This window comes from Topomyia yanbarensis, chromosome 1 (assembly GCF_030247195.1).
Source record: "Topomyia yanbarensis strain Yona2022 chromosome 1, ASM3024719v1, whole genome shotgun sequence".
Taxonomy (NCBI): domain Eukaryota; kingdom Metazoa; phylum Arthropoda; class Insecta; order Diptera; family Culicidae; genus Topomyia; species Topomyia yanbarensis.
In genome coordinates, this window is record NC_080670.1 from 151,064,680 (window position 1) to 151,088,855 (window position 24,176).

Consider the following 24,176-nt stretch of genomic DNA (forward strand, 5'->3'; position numbering starts at 1 on the left):
TTGTTTAGGGGAACATGGGGAGACTAGACCAAGCGCAAAATTCTATTATTAGCTATCACGTGTTCTATCAGGATCTTAAAAAAATTTCAAAAATATTTTTATACTTGTTTAGATCCCTTAAGGTAATTTTAAAAGTTTGAAATGAAAAATGCTTTCCTTATAGAAAATATTCCGCAATTAATAAATGTGTATAATATTATGTAATTGTTTATCAAACTTTGTATAAACATATCTACTCGACTAATGATTACTTTTTAATTACGTATGTATCATCTTATTCCTTATTGAGTGGTGAAATGGTTTTACATAAATCGGAACATTGGAATAGTTATTACTAACATTTGCACAACATTTTACGCAAAAACTAATGTTGGGGAGACTTGACCAGGATTTTATGGGGAGACTTGACCAAATGGAAATAAACTGAGGAAAGATTTAAAAATTCTAATATCTACCATGCTGTGGTACCTACTGTTAATGCTTAACACGTCACAAAAAATCCCACCTCAAACATCAATCAATATCTTTCAGTACTAGTAAACAAGATAGGGCAGTAATATGGCTGATTTCGTGACGTGTTAACATGCAATGTCAGCAGTACAGTTAATCATTGAAAGGAAATGCACCAAAAAAAATCGAAATTTATGAAATGCGGTGCTTTTATATTTTTTACTGGTACTTAACGATCTCGACAATATATAAAAATATGTAGACAGCATGTTTTATGCCATATTTTTTTGTTTTTATTTTACAAAATTCTCTTGGTCAAGTCTCCCCGAGTGGTCGGAAACGCCAAAAACGTGAACTTAATTCACTAGGGGCCAAACCATTGAATATATTCACAGGGTGTCTTTGGAAGAATTGTTTGTATGAATATTCCCCATAATCTGATAACAATTGAAATTAGGCATGGCTTACTATGATCGAACTAAAAAAATAACTTTTTATACTGACGACGTAGAAAGTTGGTGTCTTTGACAAAGTTTTAGAAATGCTCATAGTGAAGAATATTGTTGAAGAAATTGAGCTTGTAGGACTAAAGGTTATCGAGTTATAAGGCGTTTTCTATGGCAACCCCCTTAAATCTAGTTTTTTAATATAACTTTTTTCATTGTGACTTTTCGTGCAAACTATGTTCAAGACAAATGTGTAAGTATCTAAACTACATAATATTGTCACAGACTGTATGTAAAAATACTCATTCGTTTCAAAGTTATTGAAGATTTTTACATTTTTACGCCACCTTCAACTACGTATAAGAAAGAAAGGTGCAAACCAAAATGCACAATGAAGCTCAGAAGGTTTGGTGCGTGGCACTCTAGTACCCTATGAATAGGGTAAGCTTACTTTATTATGTTTTTTTTTACTTTTTCCGCACAAAAATCAGCAAAAAAATCCTTTTGTGAGCATTAAATTCATTATGACATGTCTATTTGAGTATATCTAATATTTGATTGAGATCTCTAATGATATTAAAAACTTCACATTTTTGCTCCCACGTTTAAAAAATCTGAACTATTCAGGTATAAGTTGAAATAATACTTAAAATTGAATATCAAACTAAAAATTTAAAAAATAGGGGTAAAAAAATCAAAAACATTTTTTTTGCTTATTTTTGTATGGAAAAAGTCAAAAAACACGATAAAGTAAGCTTACCCTATTCATAGGGTTGTAGAGTGCCACGCACCAAACCTTCTTAGCTTTATTGTGCATAGTTTAAACAGTTAAAAAAGTGCCTGTTTGTGCATTTTGGTTTGCACCTTTCTTTCTTATACGTAGTTGAAGTTGGTGTAAAAAAATATAAAAATCTTCAATAACTTTGAAACGAATGAGTATTTTTACATACAGTCTTCGACAATATTATGTAGTTTTGATACCTACAGATTTGTCTTGAACATAATTTGCACGAAAAGTCACAATGAAAAAAGTTATATTAAAAAAAAACTAGATTTAAGGGGTTTGCCATAGAAAACGCCTTATAACTCGATAACCTTTAGTCCTATAAGGTCAAGTTCTTCAACAATATTCGTCACTATGAGCATTTCCAAAACTTTGTCGAAGACACCAACTTTCTACGTCGTCAGTATAAAAAGTTATTTTTTTAGTTCGGTCATAGTAAGCCATGCCTATTTTCAATTGTTATCAGATTATGGGGAATATTCATACAAACAATTCTTCCAAAGACACTCTGTGAATATATTCGATGGTTTGGCCTCTAGTGAATTAAGTTCACGTTTTTGGCGTTTCCGACTACTGTGCCGCGGTGGGGAGACTTGACCAAAAAAACTCATCTCCGAAAAACTTTTAAAACTTTGGAAAAAGTAAACCAAAAATTCTGCAAAAAATCATGAATACGCACAATACTGCTGCGCATTATATTTAAATGAGTTTTGAAGGATTGAAAACGTTTTTAGATATTTACGTAGGTTTAACTGAAAACCTGGCCAAGTCTCCCCATGTTACTTTATCGTTTTAAAAACATAAAAGAAACTTTCTCAGTATATTTTGATCATGAATAAGTTTACAATAAAAAAGTTCTCCTAACAACTTTTGACAATTTTTTATAGTTCATACTATTTGCAGTCAAAAATACAATTTTCCTTTTGATTCTAAACGCAAACCAAAATTTTTCTGAAATATGGTAGTTCTCGAGATATTTTTTATTACGACCTTTCCATAAGTGATGCGCATTTCTCCATAATAAACAATTGGTTTTTTCGAAAGGCCCATAAAATTTTCCTGTAACTTTCTCTTTGATATCAAGGTGATATGGTAAACAATTTGACTGCTATAGGAAAACAATCAAAATATTATGCAACCTATATAGTTGAATCATATTTTGATTGTTTTCATATTGCTTTCAAATGATTTACAATATCGTCTTGATGTCATAGGGAAAGTTACAGAAAATGTTATTGGCCTTTTGAAAAACTTTTCACTGTTCATAGAGAAACGCGAATATCTTATGAAAAGGTCGTTATAAAACAATATAGGCGAACATGGGAAGACTTGACCAAGCGCAGAATTCTGTTAATGGCTATGAGGTATTCTATTAGGTTCCTAAAAATTTTCAAAAATATTTTTATGCTTGCTTCCATCCCTTAAAAAGTTTTAAAAGTTTGGAATGAAAAGTCCTTTCTTTATAAAAAATATTCCGTAATTGAAAAATTTGAGTTAAATAATGTAATTTTTTATCATGCTTTGTATGGACATAGCTACTCGATTGATAAATTACTTTTAAAGTACTTATATCTTATCTTATTCCTTATGAAGTAGTGTAACGATTTTACATTATTCGGAACATTGGAATAGTTATTACTAAAATTTGCACGACATTGAACGTAAGAACCAATGTTCAGGAGACTTGACCAAGATTTTATGGGGAGACTTGACCAAGTGGTAATAAGCTGAAGAAAGATACAAAATTTCTGATATTTACTATGCTTTGGTACCTACTGTTAATGGTAATCACGTCATACAAAAATCTCACCGAAAACATCAGTCTCTATCTTTTAGTATTAGGAATCAAAGTTAGCAGTAATATGGGTAATTTCGTAACGTGTGAACATGCAGTGTAAGCAGTACAGATAATCCTTAAAAGAAAATGCATTTAAAAAATCGAAATTTATGAAACGCCATCCATTTATATTTTTTACTGCTACCTAAGGATCTTAACAAAATAGAAAAAAAAGATTACAGTATGTTTCATGTCTTTATTTTTTGTTCTGATTTTTCAATATTCTTTTGGTCAAGTCTTCCCAGGCCTTGGTCAAGTCTCCCCGCAGTGGGGAGACTGGACCAAAAAAACGTGCGCAGAAAAACTTGTATAACTATTGTAAAAATAAATTAAAAATTCTGCAAAAAATCATGAACATGCATAAAACCTTCGCACATCATATCTCAATGAGTTTTGAGAGATTAATTTTTTTTAAGTGTTATGCAGGTTTAGCTGAAAACCTAGTCAAGTCTCCCCATGTTCTCCTAATTGCGTTGTTAAAACAAGTTAAAATATCTCGAAAATTACTATATTTCAGAAAATGTTTGCTTTTGGACGTTTTAATTTAAAATGGCGTTTAGAATCATATTCAAAATGAAAATTGCATTTATGACTGCAAATAATATGACTTATAAAAATAACATGGTTTTCATGTTATTTTTTATTCAATATACTGCCCATAATCGCATATCAGTCCCATAAAGATAGGAAATCCCATAGAAAACGGATAACTTTGCGACCATGGGTAGTATAGTGTGCTTATTTTTTTCAACTGCAGCCTCGACTAACCAAATGTTTTCGCAATGTGTGAAAATTGGATGGAATTGGTTTCGGTAGCAGGAAAACAGGATAATAATCATTAGGTTATTTTTAGATACAATCGGAAAGCTAACGTTAGCATACGCTGTGGCAGGCAGAATGTGCCACTCCCAGGTAAACCCGTTTACATAATAACAAAGCATCATAGAAACCTCTTTCACGAAGTCCAATCAATTGTAGCCACGTCATCATCAACCCGTCAAACTAGGGACCTTTCCTAAAATACCTAGCGAAAAAGAATTCCATAAACAAAGCAGCAATCTTAATACTCATTTAACAGAGGGCTGGTCCAACTAACGTATCTTGCTACGGAATAGAACCAGTCATCAGGATCGCTTCTGTTAATCGATAAAAAAAGAGGAAAAAATGTGGCTTCGTTTCAAATCTCATTTCCCCACTATATCGAAAAGCAGGTTCTGCCCTGGTGGAGACGACAGATTCGTCCACAATGCGACTCGCCCGGTTCTCAAGTTCTAAAGTGAATGCATTGTTTCGTTGTTCGTTCCACTAGTCTGCCAATCAGAACAAACCAGCGTAATTATTTTACTGGACGAAGTGATCCGATTCAGCGGTTTATAAATTATTGAAGAGACGCCTTTTCGCAGCGAACCTTATATCATAAACTATCGTATGGTATTGTGGATTCGTCAGCTGTGGCAGGTTATGGGACTCACGGGTGGCAATGACTTGAAGTTAAGTAGTGGTTGCATTGAATAAGATATTGTCCAGATATAGACCCAACTGTCTTGGGAAAAAACACCTACATATAGGTAGACGAAAGGAATGGCTATCATTCAGTCGTTAATATATTTGGTTATTTCGGACGCAAGATTCTCAACTTTTGTTGGCGGAAGGAAGATGTAGAAAATCTCTTTATCTATTTACAGAAAATCCATTAGGGCCGATTTACCAATAGTCGCATGCTTGGAAAACTTTTGTTAAAAAATCAATGGAGAGAACTACGGACGATATTAATATGTTATATGGAAACTTCCAATCCCTATTAAATAGAAAAACTATCAAGATTGCGTATTAACCAATTGATGTATATTTAAAGCTGCCCGGACCACTATAGGGACACATGTGCCAATAATGATACAAATGCTGATTTCGGTTCCAAATAAGAACTTCAACTTGCAGCAAACCCCTTTGATTTCTTATGGGACATGCCACTACAAGTACATAATTCATAAAGCAAGATAGCTCAAAATTCAAAGAAAATTTATTCATTATCTTTCCAGAAATTCGCGAGAATAGCTTTGGTGTATCCTGAAACTGTCGATTATGCAATCTATTCTTTTGTTAAATATATGCTGACTTAGGTTATAGCACAACTTGAAATGCAACAAGACAGTAATCACAAGTCTATGTAATTTAAAATGCAACAGCATTAAAATATGTTGAAGGCTAAGTTCACGAAAAAACGAAAAACTTGTTATTAACAGCGCCAAATAATTAATCAACTCAACACCACACAATTACTCTAATTGACAGCCACACGGTGTCGCCCAAAGGGAGAAAACGGTTCCACTGCCGACACAGAAAGCCGGTTCTAATTGATCCCCAGTCTGCGAAACTAGACACGTTTCACACCTATGCATCCGTTAAAACTGTAAGATATGAGAGTTAGTGATTATTATTAATGCTAAATACAATACAAATGCTATAGCCATTCAAAACTATACCGATCTTACTCAGTCGCGACGCTACCAAAACAACTTTACACTTCTTGATTTGAATAACCAAATTATCAGGTTGTTCCCCATTCAATTTGGATTAACACTAAATGGTTACCATTCTTCCGAGCATGTTATGGACCTGGCCTGTATACAACAATAATAACGGTAAAGCGTGGGAGGCTATTGAACGACTTCAACTCCAACTAAAAGATCCGGCTACATTTATTAGCTCTCCAATCTTTTCAACAAAAGCGTTCGTGTACAATTTATGAGTCACTGCAAAAAACTAGGGATTATCTTAACGGAAATTGCTAAACTAAGGTTCTATGAATGATTAGATAGAGTGGATCTCTGGACATAGGGTTCACGATCAAATTTTGGGAATTGAGTTACCGGCCCTTGTTTTGTTTGTTAATAGGGTAAATTGACTTTTTATAAAGACTACAGGAGCTAAATAATAAGCTATAGAATATTATAGCACTAGTTTGGACCCCTCGGCATAATTATAACAAAGTGAATTAGTCGCTACCAGTTCGTTTCCAATTTGCATAAGACAGAACTAAAGTTGAACATAAACTTCGGATTTATCCATCCAAATCATAAACTCTGGTAAATAATTGATGAAGTGCATTTGATGCATTCAACCGTTCCTTCCTTGAAACACCCTTTCCTGCATTGTGTGTATTTTGCTTTTGACGCGTGTCCATATACTTCAGTATGGCTATGGTTTTCTTGATCGCCTTAATAATGGTAATTATAGTTGGCATATATTGGCACTACCAAAGCAATAAATATTTATCATTCACCGCCTTGGATGATAACTTAATCATCTAATCAAAAATCTAAACCGCACACATGTATAGTGCTTTATTGGTGCTAGCGTGAGTTCCGACAATCCTCGTTCAGGTATATTATGCCTTACTATTTGATTTGCATTAACATTTTATAGCCGATCCTGGGAAGGTGTGACACCTAGTTGATTCAAATCTGAACACTACTGCCAGCTACCGATATGGGTCCGGTTCGCGGTAGTAGACAAAGCAGCTCCATTCGCGTGAAAGTGGTGGGTGAGTGATAAACAAATAATTTAGAACTGATTGATGACATTAATGATTTTATAGTACTCATTTGGTTTTTTATTTGCCTCATACGAGCAGGAAATTATGGAGAACAAGTCACATTATGCAGTGTGTATGGTAAACAGCAACGATGTTTTATTTAACATAATGAAATAATAAAATATACCTAATTAAGTGTCTAATACTATATTCACACTACAGAGTAATAGCACGTCTTAATAATTAGCCACAAGAAAAATGTCATCAACATAGCGTTAAAACATGTTTTAACTCGTAGTGTGAACGTAGTATAAGAAATAAAGAAAACCAGCCGCAATTTGTTTAATAATATAATTATTTAAACTTAAAAAAAATATTATAGATACTTTTGGAATTAGTAGAGTTTTCTAGATTTTTCAACACAAGCAAATCGCATTCCATTCGTCTGCAACAACAGCTATAATTTTTAATGTTTTAATGATTTAATGGACTTACTTTTGATTTTATGGAAAATAACGCCTTTTAGTACGACGTATTGTTTAATCATTCTCATATTAATAAAAGTTTCAGTAGGAAAGTTATTCATTTATCTTTTTGATTAAGGAAGATCCTGCAAAATAGAACTCGTCCATAAACATTGGTAACATTTTTAAATTTTATTAATATGTCTTCTTCATTATAGATAAAATATATGACGCTGAAATCTCACAAACTTACCCCAGTTCCTGGTAAAGATGACGCACAGTGATGCCGAGGCGAAAAAAGTGATACAATTACCATTTAATTTCGTCCCAAGGCTATTTTGGAATATTTTGTACTTATACTACACAATATTACAAAGTTAACTTATTTGCCATAAATTCAGAAGGTTCGGATGAATGGGTTGCCTGGTACAATATTTCAAAGTTCAGTGCACTTATTGGCTGATTATTCCTTTCTTTTAAATCACTAGCTAATACACGTCGCGCGTTGCTACGACTTTCAACGAAATAGGAGTAAAACACAATTTCTTCCGAAGCGCCATCTGGCGGGCTGATAATCCCCAATCAATAGTACACAAACACGGTCCGGTCGTCAAACGGTGGGATAACAAAATTCTCACAAGTTTCCTATCTCATGCCTCCACGCGAGTCTAAGTCTATTGATGACATTTGGTCCTTAGACCGGCGACGACTGGGTGCTATCAGCCTTCTGCAGATACTAGCAGAATGAGAGGCTGCGAACAGATCTAGTCGAGAAAACATTGCCGTAAAAATGAATAGTTGCTCGGAAATTAGACCCAATAAGACTTTATTCTGACTAGTATCGATGATCACGGGTCAATGCGTATTGAAAATTCACCGCGTCTGTTTTTTTAACCTAATTTCAAGTTCCATTATTGCTAACAAACCCATGCATCAGGTTAACAATCCTTTATATTTCCCTTCAGTGTTTGTTATTATCGCTCGTATACTTGTATTCCATAAACAATACGATATGGAAAATAATAAATACTTTCCTTGATTTATAACATCTCGCGCTATCATAACTCTTTGCCTGTATAATGTGTTATCACTCGGCAATTTTGCAAACCCAATAAATATATCGTAGAGAAGAAAAGCGAATTCTGTCTAAATATTTTGCAATAAATAGTGATCCGGCCCATTACGCAGATAAGATTAGCTTTTCTCGGCAATACTCCCACGGTCGGCCGTGTGGAGTTCAAATTGCTTTTGTTTAGGGAACATAGGATACTCACGGTGGTCGGCTGCCCAGAGATTAAAAAGAACCAAAAACTAAACAAGATCATTTTCGAGTGATCGTGTACTCGAAGACTAACTAAACAACTACCTAATAAAATATGCTTTACAGGTCGCATCGCTTGCTTGGAGCAAATCCTAGACCTTATACCCTTCCAAACCACCAATTCCGCGACACCTATGGAAGAGTCTGATGAATCGTCGTCCTTCCGTTAAGTAGGTGGAGCATCATCTACCTTATCCTTTATCCTTCCCCGTGAGCGATGGAGATGGCGGCCGGCAATGATGGCTATCATGTTGTTGAGGTTTTAATCACAACGCAACGCAACACGCTCCATAACAATTGCCTACTGTGTAAATTTTTTACGGTAATCGGTTAAGCCGTTTGGAAGTCCATAAATCATATACATACAAACATTGACTTTTAAATATATATATATATATATATATATATATATATATATATATATATATATATATATATATATATATATATATATATATATATATATATATATATATATATATATATATATATATATATATATATATATATATATATATATATATATATATATATATATATATATATATATATAGATAAATAGATAGAAAGATAGATAGATAGATAGATGGAGAAACTAAAACAGACCCTTCAAATGACAGAACACACTTTCTCGCATATCAGGCTAGGCCCATTTTGAAGATTTTTTATCAGCTTTCCGAAAATCAGTATCATGTTCTGCGCAAAATTTGCGCTAACAATAACTTTTTTGATTAAATTTATTGCATATTTCTCGACAAACATATGATTACGGCCTAAAAGCCAACTGTCAAAATCCACTTTGAATGGGAATTCCGGACAAACCGTTACACGCCAATCAGTTTTCTCTTTCATAAACTGTTGTGAACTGTGTTCGACTAGTAACGGTTTGTCCGGAATTTCCATTCAAAGTGGATTTTGACAGTTGGCCTTTAGGCCGTAATCATATGTTTGTCGAGATTTCAAAAACTAAAGGGTTGTGTACAGGACTCGACCACGGTGACATTAAAAATACAGCTTTTTTCAAGATCTTACAATATAAGTCACGAATGAATTTTAATCTATCACAACTAATGACTAACCTGCAGACCGGAGACTATATAATCTTAAGTAAAAATATGCTACGTCACGTTATAGCTTACTCTCCTGCTCCAATATGTTACAATTTGCTATAGACCCATCCCCGTTAAAACATAATTTATTAATAGTTACTTACCAGTAAAATAAATTACAAAACCTAATATAACTCTCTTCTATACTTTTAAACTAATCATAACAATTAACAACTATGTGAAAAACAATCAATTTGCTATTAATCGATCAATCGAAAAAATAGCACTATTTGGCTAATCCACCTATCAAAAATAGGTTGGTCTGTTCCGTAAATATATGCAAAAAGAGCATATTAAATTACAGTGTTATTACCGTGCGAATCTGAAATTTTGACATTTTCAGAACTAAACAGTATCTATTTTGAAACTAATACAATGAACCCTCCCCGTTAAAACATAGTGCATGTTCTGCAGCGTTTTATTTCAAGACGGATACAGGTGTGCACATTTTTTTCTGTGTGTGAGTGCGGTTGTCATTTTTCTTCGATGAAGCCGAAAAAACAAGAGGATATGAAGAAGAAAAGCACAAACAGTTGACGTAGCGGGCCCTTCTGTTGCCATAAGTTTGTTTCGGTTCGGTCATAGTTAATTTAAACGATTTTTTTCTAGGTAAAAAGTGTCCATAAGTGTTCTAATCGATAGACCCGAAGTGAAGCTCGGCCTTTTCTCACTTTTCATCGTGCGCCAAAGAATCAGAATGCTCGTTCGGATGTTTATGTTTACTTCAAGGGCCCCGGCCACCATGCTTAATTTTGCAAGTATAATACTAATACTCAAAAGTGTCAAATGTTCCCACCTTTCTCTCCATCTTGGTTTTATTTTATATAGTTGTTTCCAGGCCTATCGAGATGGGGAGGTGTTTCCGCCAGGACCCGGAGTTCTGAGGAGGGCCCGGATTTGTATTTCGACAAAAATTTATTATGAAGCAATTTGTAATATCTTGCATATGATTATAGCTTGTCTCGTTCATAGGTGACAAATAATCAACACATATTTTTATTTTTCGAAAGTGATATTGTTTTGGTTTTTAACTATAAATTGGATTTATGAATTTGTAGTATTTTAAGTGCATAAATTAAATATCTTTCAATCGCTGATCACTCGTAAATTATTCGATGCATGGAAAAACATTTCAAATGACAAAAATTTAGGCTTTGTAATAGATGCCTTGAAGGTTTATCCAGTACTTCAGATGAAAGGAATTTCAATACATCTAAACTCGTTTTTTATTGCAAAAATCGCGATCTGAAATTTAAATATAGTCCTGACAAAAACAGAAACATCCAGCTTGTAAAAAATAGACAAATTGTGTTTTCATATAATGCAGAGCGTTGGTGAATTTTTATCTTCGCCTTTAAGGGGGACGTCTGATCTGATATCGACTTCTTTTTTATCATAAGCGGATTGCTAGTATAGTCTCCCGCAATCTCGGTGGACAAGCTGAAGTTCTTTTGATTTAAGCTGCCATGGAATCCCCGCGCGTAGTTGCTGTACCACATGTGGATTTCAATACATCGGCAACAATTTTTGAAAAAGTGACAGCGATAAAAATAGTGTAAGCAAAAGGGGAGCCCGGGACCAGTTGGCGGTTGGGGTAAGTTGGCGGAATCCCCTGTTCTCCGTTGCCATTAGACGTATAGCGTTGCCTGTCGTTGTGTAGCTCAAATCACGTGAAACACGTTATTCAATGTGTTTTTGTTGCAAAAAGTTTTGTTTTGCAGAAGTTGTCGGCGATATCGTGTTTGCATACTGCATACTTTGTAAATTTTCTTAATTTTAAATATTTTGTGTTATTTAAGGTAATTTTCAATCTATTTCCCTAATGATTATATTTTTTGATAGTGCGCGAAAAGAGCTTTCTGTATCCATATAGATATTGCATCTATCCACAAACAAAAGAGGTTTTTTAACTCATTTCTTATAAAATATGCGGTTGGGGTAAGTTGGCGGTGACGCATGCGGGGTAAGTTGGCGGTGCAAAAATAGTCATCAAATATTTTCATTTATGGAATTCACTCCAAAGTAAGAGAATTATTTTGTATTGTCTCAGGTCAATGCAGGAGACATATATTTCGGCCAATCGCCTCAATAATTTCGAAAACTTGCTTTTGCATATGGAGTATGCGTCGAAGAGAAAATGCCGGGATTTTGAGACTGAAATTTGATGGCAAGTATCGAATAATATACACTTGTATTGAAAAGACAATCAGCATATTTCATAAGGACTACTGATGTAATCTAATTTTTATTCGAGTGATTATTTTCTGGCATCCCGCCCACTAACCCCATACATACCACCAACTTACCCCGGGGCTGGAATAAGTTGGTGGGTTTTCCGCGTCACATATTTTTGTCCCTAAAAATGGAGACAATGTATCAAATATTTCAATAAAATTCAGACATGTTGCCAACAATCTACCCTTTCATTCAAAGTGTTCAATTTTGAAAGATAAATCAAAGCGATAAAAAATGAAATCTGGAAACATCGCCAACTATCCCCGGTCTCCCCTACACTCTAAACTACTTCTATCCAAATTTTCAAGAGTAAACACCCAATGGGTTATTTCCGACAGCGTTTTTTTCATACAATTTGATGTGGGACACCCTCTAATAGCATTTTTCTCGAAACAGCGCTTTTCAAATTGGCGAACACGATAACTCAAAAACCAATCAACGAATTGATCTGATTATTTTATGAGAATGCACAATATATGTAGCCTTTCGGTGAACCACAGAAAACTGAATGAAAAAAGTTTTCTCACTATTATTTTGAAGGATAATGAACGAATTTTACATTAAAATATGCGATTTTACGGTTTTCATTAAGCTATTTTCCGAAACTGGAACTTTTTTTCTATTTTGTTGGTTCATCGAGTAATAACATTCTTGACCTGATGTACAGTGTAAACTAAAAGATTTTCGTACGCAATAAAACTACAAATTACAAATTACAACAAGTCTAAGTTTTACAAATCTTATTAAATTTCCTGTGTCAGGCATCTACTCTTGGAATACTCGTATGTGTGGCTCTGCGTGACTGAAAATATATTTTTGTACACAATGAATGTATAAATAAATCTTAACATTACACAAAAGATCTAATGTTCCCTTGCCTTCAAAATCGTAAAACAAACAACTTTCGATTTGAGCACTTTACACCAGACGCCCCCCTTAAATCCAATTTGAAAATATATCACTTCCACCGGTTCCTCTTGGCTATCGTTGAAATTTGAAACGTTTTCTGTGATATTGTTAAAAACTGAGGATTCTATTTAATTTTAAACAAATACAGATAAACTAATGATATTGAGGCCGAGTTATTAACAGAAGAGGAATGAGATGCGTCTATTCGAAAAAGTACTCGTGAAATATTTGTCATCATGTTTACGCTATTAATCTGTAGAGGTCGCAGTAGATAATTGAGCTTTGCATCAAAATGACAATCGCAGCACACCTACAGTTCAATAGTAGAAGCAATTGAAATATTTCTCACTGGTATGAAATTTAAACTGAAGCAATATTTCACAAAGCTTTTCAAAAATAAAGCTCGTCTACATAATTTATGTCGTCTTTCATTGAAAAACACTGAGGCAGTGGATTGCACTGGTTTTGCACTTTCTAGCAGAAGTGGGAATGAAACGCATCTAGTGGACTGCACTTCTGATAGAAAACGCAACACCAGTGCAATCCACCGTCCAGAGGTTCTTCAATGAAAAACCCCATTAGTTTCTTTTTGTAGGGAAAATCGGAAAATGCCAATGATGTGAATCTCTTTTCAAGATATGTCCCGATCAAGTAGAGTTAAAAATAATCGAAGCTCTTTTTTGGGCTGGATGTCGTTGGCTCGAATCAAAACTTGTCGAAAGGAAACAAAGTTCATCCAATATAGCGTCAAACATTCTTCAACGGGGTGCTGGAGCGCTGCCAAAAAATTTTTATTTACCAGATTCAATTTCAGGAAACTTCTTAGTTAAGCTCAGCTAGAATGCCGGCTGGTTCTAATTCGTATTCCGGCTCTAGTGACAGACCCGATTCTAATTAATCGGTTGTATCGCAGCCAGAATACTACCAACCAGAATTCATTTCCGGTTGAACGTTACTGGGTTCCGGTAACCATAATATTCATTTCACTAATTATGTAGGTAAATGTTTTTACATGTTCGTAAAATATAAAATAATAATTATCGTCGCATAGATTGTGACACGACTGATTCGTTACTGCACGTTCGCTTCCTGTAGGGGAATTATGGTTAAAACCGACACCTTAAGCTTAATTCTTTTTCTTGATTACCTTGATTCTTCATCAGAAAATTCTTAATCACGCTTAATTTTGTCAGCGCTTTAAAAAATTAATTTAATTAAAAATTATTGGTTTCAAAACATGGAAAACAAAGCAACTTCTTCTAGGCACGGGGGTAAAACCGACACCCTGTAGGGGTAAGATCGACATCCCCTTTAATTTATTTTCTCTCCGCTTTATTAAAATATTTTTCTTTATTAAAAATGTGATATATGCCTGAGTAGGTGTGATGCAAATATGTGCTTTTTGAAGCTTCATCATGTCGTGAGGGTATTTCTTAGTCTGGATATTTCCAAACAATCCTTTCGCACATCATCGCACCTTTCAGTGTTATTTTATTTCGTAAGATAAGATTTGCAAGCGCTCTTCATTCTGCTAATAAGATCCATTCTCTTATAAGTGACACACTTCTTAGTAAAACCACAGACTAACAGACAAAACACTTAAAAACAAAGCTTCGCGCGCTTTAACGGTTATTTTAAATATATTTGCAGTTTGGACTGAATTTGAAATTATGACGCCACTGGTGAAAAATTGCTCCCAAACAACTAGTGAAAAATTGCTCCCAAACCTGAGGGGTAACCCACCAGTAAATGAATGTCTGGGATCGTGACTAAAAGGTGGAGCTAGTGTTCTGGAAAAAGTGACCATCAACGGTGTATACAAAAGATCATTGTGATAAAGTTCATTTATGACAAAGAAAAAGAACACTAGAAATTCGGTTTGATAAGATTTTTGCAGAAATAGCAAAAGCTTCAATAGGACCTGATAAGCAAAAATTCCAATTTTGGATTTTTAGAGATTTATACTGCCCGTATATGCATAAGAATCCCATATTGAAAAAGAGCAAGCCGAGAAAAGCGCTATTTAAGATTTACATATTCATTGAGCCTTATGGATGGGACAACCATGTTTTGGTATTTTTATTTTCTATATTTTTTAAGCAAACCTGATAACCTTATTAGTGCATTGTGATTCAGTGGTGATACAGAATACAACCCAATAGATTACTCATTTTTGACAAAAATCCTTATGGGACTCTTAGCATAGCATAGCACGAACACCTGCACAAATCGTAGATGGAGTTGCAGAATTGAGCATATCCATTGTCATATCAGACTTCGCAACGATCTATAATGACGTAGACCCGCTCAACTCCACACACCGGCCACGTCCTTACAAGCGTTTTTATTTCATAATAGTCCTATCATCTACTCACGGAAAACGCTCGGAACCGAAATTGTTTTCATAGATGACGGAGATGTAAAAAGGCGAAAAAAGGGAGCTGGGGATTATATAATTCTGCATATATTTAGTATATTTAGTAATGCTTTTTAAAAAGAAAACGCAAAGAAAATATTAGAAACGATCTCACCGGTATCCAAAACATGAAATTCGTTCCTGCTTAAAGGCTTTTGATGCCACTTTTTAGGGATGAACTTTGTCAAATCTTCATGAACTTCGTTCGCTTGAGACAATGTTGTTCCGGCTAGACTGCTCTTCTGTCCATTTTTCTCTGCTTCTGTATAAACTTGTTCTAGCGATTGTCCAGTATTTTTCGAAAGGAATGATCTATTTCTTACACAAATTATTTGAGATTCGGTGACGACAAATTATTTAATAAGCCGGATAAACAACAAAATTTACTTTTTCCAGTGATTGCGCATAAATCGACGACAGCTTTTTCAAATGCCAGGAGCATCACACGCGAGAAAATTAAAAATCCATCGATTATTGACACTGCTTCTGACGATATTCTTTCGTTATAATCCTGTTCAACACTCAATCCAAAAAAATGACAAAAATTCTTATGGGACTCTTATGCTTTTATGGGCAGTACAATAACTAAACACAATAAAAGTTTTTCTGTGCATTTCTGCTGTTACCATGCTGTGCTAATAGTGTAAGTGAAGTGTCACAAAGATCCCCAACCTTTTGTAATGAATCACAATTAAAGACAACCATCTTTACAGCGCACAGTGTTTTCAAATAGGCAAAAACGTGATCGAAATTGTTTTGACCACGAAAAAACGCAAGTTTAATTCTATCTCTTATATCTGTGTAGTTATCGAAAATTTTAGAGCCAAAAAAGCAGCGTTTCGGTTTTACCCCAACCAAAGAGCGAACTTTTTTTAAACTATAAAAAATATTAAATACCTCAAACTCGTCTTCAATGCACCTAGTTCATCATAGGAAAGTCCGTTAATAATAGGTGCTGAAAAAAGTGGTGATTTGAAAAGCATTTGTTCGGTTGAAACCTTAAAATCTACCAACAAAATCTATCATCCAGACGAATATAAACGCTGCTGTCGCATATTTTGCTTAGTTTTATAACTTTCGACGCACTAACGTAAATCCAATTTGTCTTCAAATTCTCTACATAATCGTACTACAGTGAAGACCCGTTTTTATCAGCCCCTTGGCGAATTTAAAGCTGATAAAATAGGGACACTGATAAAATCGGGACATATATTTTTCTGTCTTTTTAATAAACCGAAGCTCTTAAGATATTCTTCTTTGGCTCTTAGATATAGCCCCGCAACCTTTTCTGATTACTTACTTTAATTTCCCCTTAAGGGGGTCTGACAGCGCAAAATTTAAAAAAAAATATTTTTATTTTTGCATTTTTCGGATCTCTAAGATAAGAAATATACGCCAAAGAAAAGATTTACTCGAATTCAACGTGGTTCGTCTGCTATCAAACTGCCAACTATCAATATTCAGATGAAGCTGATAAAATCGGGTCAAAAAGCTGATAAAAACGGGGGTAAGTAAAATCGGGGGCCCATAAAACCGGGTCTTCATTGTAATTATAAAGTGTCATCAGGGAAAAGTTGTGTGGTGCCGGTTTTACCCACAGTGTCGGTTTTACCCGTAATTCCCCTAATAATCGGAGACGAATGAAAATCTGCATGGATAAGTGAATATTGAAAATGAATGCAGCTGAATATGATCAATTTTCATTCAATGAATTTCAATATTTGCAACTCTGCCATCCTCATCCTTTTACAGATCTTATAGGATGTTGAACCTATTTTCATCCTATTAGCATCCCCATCACTTGATGCCGCTGGTTAGAGCAGCGTCTGCGTCTTTGTTCATAACTAGTGATGATCGATTTTCGAAATATTTTTTAACATTTTCAGAGCTCGAATAGCAGCATCGATAAGCTGCCCATAATTAAAGTGTCCAGATGGTTGGAGTTCTAATGCAGGACGCACATTATAGAAACAGAATGTTGGGGAGAGAAAAACACGGTAAAAAGACAAATGTTGTTTATTTTACTAATGATAATTCTTAAAAAAATGTTTGTTTGAAAATGTTGATCTGTACAAGAAAGGATTAAATCGGCTATAGTTATCGAAATACAACAAAAATGCTACAGTTCTTTAGTAGGGGTGCCCGGGGCTAGTTGGCGGTTGGGGTAAGTTGGCGGAATCCCTTTTTCTCTGTTTCTATTAGACATATAGCGCTGCCTCTTTTTGTGTACCTCAAGTTATGTGAAACCCATTATCCAATGTGTTTTTGTTGCAAAACGATTTGTTTGGTGGAAGTTGTGGGTGAAATTGTGTTTTTTAGCATACCAAGTAAATTTTCTAAATTTTAAATACTTTGCGTTATTTTGGGTGATTTTCAATCTATTTCCCAAATGATTATATTTTTCGATAGCGCATGAAAAGAGCTTTCAGTATCCGTATAGATATTACATCTATCCACAAACAAAATTTATTTTTAAATAGTTTTTGATAAAATATGCGGTTGGGGTTAGTTGGCGGTGCTGCACGCGGGGAAAGTTGGCGGTACTATTTACAGTGCAAAAAAATCATTAAAAATTTTATTTCTGGAATTCACTTCAAAGTAAGAAAATCTTTTTCTTGTGTATCTCGTCAATGCAGGAGACATATATTCCGGCCAATCGCATAAAGAATTTCGAAAATTTGCTTTTGAATAGGGAGTACACGTCAAAGTCAAAATACCGGGGTATTGAAATTGAAATATAATAGCAAATGTCGGTTAATATACAGTTTTCTTGAAAAGACATTCAGCACGTTCCAAAAGGACCCTTGAAGTAATTGAATCTCCATTTGATTGCTTAGTTTTTGGCGTATCCACACATACCGCCAACCTACCCCGGGGCCAGGGTAAGTTGGCGGGTTTTCCGCGTCATATATATTTTTGTCTCTAAAAATGGAGACAATGCATCAAACATTTCATAAAAAAAACCAGAGATGTTGCCAACGGTCTGCTCTTTTATGCCACGTGTTCTATTTGGCAAGATCTACCTACATCAAAGTGGTAAAAATTTAAAACTGAAAACACCGCAAACTAGCCCCTGTCTCCCCTACATATATTTATTTACACTTACATATGTAGGTCAAGTTTTAGAATGAGTTTGACCAAAATGCTCGACATTTGCGATTGACGCTCTCTATTAGAGCTTGTAACACGTAGGAGCGTTACCATTCAACCAGAAAGTGTTCCATTCGGAAAGTTTGTGTGCATAACCCTTTCGTGCAAGTATTCACATATTTTTGGAAATCCTTTATTTTAACGATGAATAAAAGAGATGCCAGCAGTTCTTAGTAGTTTCGTGAGGAACATCTTAAATAATTTCTGTGCATAATTTGCTAAATTCTAAGACACTCTCCACAAATGTCAAGAAAAGCATTTCACGTGAACTATTTTTATAAAGCACCTCCTTTCCATGGTAAAACGCTAACTTTTCGTTGTCCTTTTACTAAATTATCAACACGGTATGGGACCATCCATAAATGACGTAGCATTTTTTGAGGGATTTTTAACACCCCCTCCCCCATCGTACCATTTCGTCACAAACTTCTAAATACCCCCCCCCCCCTGGTGATTACGTAGCCTGACGGTAACTCTTATTCCCCTTTAAAAAACCTACGTAGCATGACAAGACCCCCTACCCCCCATATGATGTCGTCACACATCATCACAAAATACAAAACTCCCCCCTCCCCCATATAATGCCACGTCATTTATGGATGGTCCCTATGCGAATTGCTACAAACAAAATGTACAACGGCAAGGATTCAATTTGTATTATACATAGATACAATAATAAATTTCTAAATTATATTTCTCTATCGTAGTTGGTACCAACTGGTCAAAATCCTCATAGAATACACAGTTACAACAAAAAATGCCTTTTGATTCTAAACAGATGAGTGGTTCCATGGAAATTTCCAAATCAGCTAAACATTTCCATTAAAACTTTTATAACATATTACAAAAAAGATAAGTTACATTTCGTCTCACGGATTGCATCCATACAATCATAAACCAAATGAAGCACTTTATTTCATTCATTATTTTATGTTATTCTAACACCTTCTCACGTCTCGGCCACACAGCTGACGACCAATTTCCGACTCGAATGATTTATCAATGATTTGTTTCTGTCTTCCCATTGTCAGGACTTCGAGTCTTATTTCAGCCTTTGAAGTGTTTGAGGGCAAAGAACGAGCTGTGAAAATATATAAACTATCATAAAAATATTGGCGTCTGATGGTTGTAAAATCGGCACCGACGATACCCCTTTTCGGCTGGTGCCAGACGCGTGGGATTCCCAGGGAAAGGATTCAGTTTTATTGCTGGTATTGTAAAAACGAAAGACTTTTGGTTTTGCCAAGACTGCACTTGCTTCCTTGCAATTTCGAAACAGCTTTTTGAACTACTGATTTCGGCGGTTGGCCGGGATACAGGCCGAAACAGATGAGCCAACTACCTACATAATTGAAAGGAATATAACGTATAATCCAAGCAGTTCGCATCAAAAATAGAAAAACGATGTACTTGATTAAACTTCACAAAATTTGTATTTAGTTCAAAGCAATTCATTTAGGCAAAAGATTTCGAAAAATTTAATCTTTAGAACGATCGAAACGTTCAACCTGATCTGATCTCAATATTTTTGTTTGGTTTCATATAAAACATATGTTTCAGAAAACTTATGGACACACATTTTTGAACTTCAGTGGCATAACGAGTCCCACCACAACCGAATAATTAATACCATTTTAAATACAACTCTATCGATCTATAGCTAATGTATCTATGTCTGATCTTTACGGCATTCGTGAGGTCATTATATACAGCATTGAACAAAACATATGCAACTGTTATCGAACTTCATTTAAAAAAAATCCAATCCACCTTCTCGTGCAATTGTGCCTTTCTCATTCATCCAAGCTGATTACGTTCAGTGTAACATTGTGGAAATGTCTATTAGATTCTTATTACTCTTGGTTAGTAAATGTAAGTGGACCACAACCACGTGCCTGATGAACAACATGACGACGCTGACACATTTGAAACAAAAAAATATAATATTTAATTAGCATAAACCTTCTATTGGCTTTTAACTAGTGTGGAATGGGGTTTTCACACAGTAGGTCCAAACAGTATTTCTTGTCAATTTGTCCCTTAATTTACTTTTTTGTGCATGCCACGCTTTAAACTAGCCAATCACTAGAAATATGCGGCTAGATGAATATATCCTGATCCCGCTATAAGTGTAATGAAATATTCAATAACCATAAGTAAAACATATGACTTAAATTTATGCTAGATTCATTCTATAATATTGAAGAAAGATACCGATGTTTGAATTTTTTCGCTGCAAGGTACATGTATCATTATATCGGGATTTCCACCAGAAAATCCGAAATAGCTGATTTTAATGCATACATACAGAAAATAGCAAAAATTACAGCAATCGAATTAATAGCCTAAGAGTATTCTCAGGAATCAGGAACAGCCTAAGTGTATTCTACTGCACTTCATTTATGTCTCTGGCAGCAAGTGCGTAAATTGTAAAATGAGATTTTGAAATATATTTTTATTTCAGTCTGTGCACAATTAAATTAGCTCAAAACAGTATTTTACTTGTGTAAGCAAAAAAAGAAAATTGAAGGAAATTATAAGACATGAGATGGTAATGAACTTTCTCTGAAATTTTGCAATAATATTCTCTGATAATAATTCTAATGATTGGAGCCAAAAAATCGATCTTTTGAAACTGATTGCCAAGAAGACCCACTTAAACAAAGTAAAACTTCAATTTTGAACAAATTTTAGTTGTGATCTATAGAGCACTAAGTTGCAACTTAGCCGGGCACCCTTGATATTTGCACGAAAATGATTCAATTGAAGACTTCCCATTAATTTCAGAAGAGAAAACCACTCCCCTGACAATGATTCCCAAACAGACAGGAAGTGTCGTTACAACTTTATAACGTTTATGATATCACATCCTGTCGAAACGGTCGTTATCCGCTTTTCCAGTTCCAATTGTCGGGTCAAGACGGACCAATACAAAACGAGAACAAGTGAGAAAGGAGCAAAAAGTCTGTGAAAAGAGCAAAGAAACCCGCCACCATTCCGAAAAGCAAAACAAGTGTAGAAACATAAAGAAATGAGCATTTGCAGCAAAAAAGAAGGCCGCATTCAATTTTGCCCCTACGTATTTTATTGCGTATTCCAGTTGAAATCAACGGTGTCGTCAAAATGAAGAGGAAAACCACACCTCCAAAAGTCCCATACGAGAGAAGAAATTTGAGATTTTTTTACGTTCCTCTACAGCAAAAAGCCACTGCCGGATCCTGATTCCGCACGTCGCAAACGAAAATGTAGATGATAATTATTCGTTACGAGCATCCGGCTGAAAGGATCGCGGATGATCATTTGATTCCTCAACGTTCGTACCTGGATTTTCTCACCCTTTCCGATAGTTCACTAGGATACACGTAGAACTATGAATTTTATCCCTGCTAGCATCACCAGACAGGTAAAAACTAATTCTAACTTTGATGAATGAATTTCTGGGTTTTTATCTTCGAAGAACTCGGGTTTGAGGATCTCAAATAACTAGATCGATCGAAACATCTAATGAACAAATTGAAACAAAAACAGATACTCAATAATGCAAAGAAAACTTGTGAAAATCAACGGTTAACATAGGAGCATGGTAGGGATTCATTCGACTAACATGAACGTTTTGAAAAGTATTGTTCTCTGTTGGACTTCGAAAATATAATATATAAAGATAATCAATATTCTGCGATTCAAAAATTGCCCAGAAAACTGTTTAAATTTTGCTAACATTTTGTTGCTGAAGTAATTGGTAGAGAGATTATCGACGCGCTCTATGAAAACTCCATCAAATAGAAGAAGAAGAAATGGTTTATGTAACCGGTAATATACTTTGTGTTTTATGTATTCTCAATCTTGACTGTCAACGGATTCAACATTTCACCTACTATTCTACATCACAGTTGATATCCGACATTATTGGACTCATCCGCGAGCTTGATCCTCATCGGCACACCTGTGTAAAATGCATTTCTTAATCACTCATTGAAACGAGCCGGGTACACGACTACCGTATTCAAGATGATCGAATTTCACTGCAATCAGATCGAATCCTGTGTCGTTCCAATATCGTTTTCCTCTAGCATTTTCAAGAACTGCATACAAAAGAAAGCGATCGCTTCATTCAGACTCGAACGTTGAGTAGAAACCAGAATGAAAAAAAAGCAGAATGAAAGTAATGCTGCTCCGTCAGCTCAATTCTAAGAAGCGTTTGAATGAAATCCTCTTGAATTTCACAAGCATTTAGAAAGAAACAATAGAACTGTGAGCTGGCAAATTCGCAATCAAAAAGTTAACTTTGCCTTTGGTAAAGGTAAGTCGAAGATGGCAAAAGTCGTTGACAGTCGAATTGGGCTACATATATTGATTTGACTCTCAATAAGGTTCGTAAAAAGTGTAGCATTTCGGAGGAGTTTGATGTTTAGTGACCATTTGCGAAGATAAGTGGCTAGTGGTTCTTACCACGAACGAATTCGGATCAATAAGTTTGAAGAAAACATAAACATAAACATAAACGTAAACATATAGATGCCAATTTCTATATTTTACATTTTAAATTTCTTAATACTAAGGGATTGCACTTTAATTGATTTTTTATACTAAAGCTAAGAAAATTTTACAGCTATCCTATACATATACACTAGACCTCTCCACATTTTGAAAAAGTTTTGAAATATACATGGGTCAGCTCAGATTTTTGTTCTAAGTGTGAATTTAAAAACTATCGCCAAAAATGACTAAATTTGGACATGACTTAGAGGTGTCTCCAACCAAAAATCGTGTTTTGTTATGTTTCCATAGAAATATCATTTATACTCTGATTCTATAGGCCCTACATGCCCACATATCATCAAAGGTTGTTCCTTACACGTATATTAACATGTTTTGAACAAGGTGAACATAGCTCTAATCGCAATAGAAAATTTGTTAGCTGGATTTTTATATAGAAAGGAATATCAAAACCAAGAAAAATACTACTAATTTTCCACTAGTTTACAAGAAAAATTAAGCTTCAAGAAAAAGTATTTTTTAGACTAATTTTGGGTCGCTGAACTCGAAAACATTATTCATTTTTTGTTCAAAGAAGAGATATTGTGATTTACTCAAAAAATACGTTTTAGAGCACTTTTTGTAGTTTTTAGTCAATATTTCGCATCAAAATCATTCAAATTATTTAGTAAATATGCAGGTTGAATGGTGCCGAGATGCCCTTTCCAAAAAAATATTATATGTGTCGATCAAATGTAAAAAATTTAGTGCGGCAAGCGACCAAAGTTTAAAAAAAGTGCATTTTTGACCATTTTTAAAAGTTGCTCATTTTTGAATGATTTTTTTACCGAAAAACAAATTTTTTTTCGGACCTTTTAGAAGCTAAGATGACAAATAATATGTTTACGTTAATTTTAAGCCTAATATCACTAACATCGGATGGAAAATGTTGATGCTATGGCACATTGAGCGAAATGGAAATTGTATGATTTGAGCGGACCCTGCCCTGATGCGGCGGTTTAGAGGGTGTAGCACTGGTCTCAT

At 34.7% G+C, this 24,176-nt stretch overlaps 1 pseudogene; it reads left to right on the forward strand.

The window, feature by feature from the left end:
• The first annotated feature begins 1,280 nt into the window (after positions 1 to 1,280).
• LOC131676010 (protein asteroid-like) overlaps positions 1,281 to 24,176 on the forward strand; it is a 29,814-nt pseudogene continuing 6,918 nt past the window's right edge.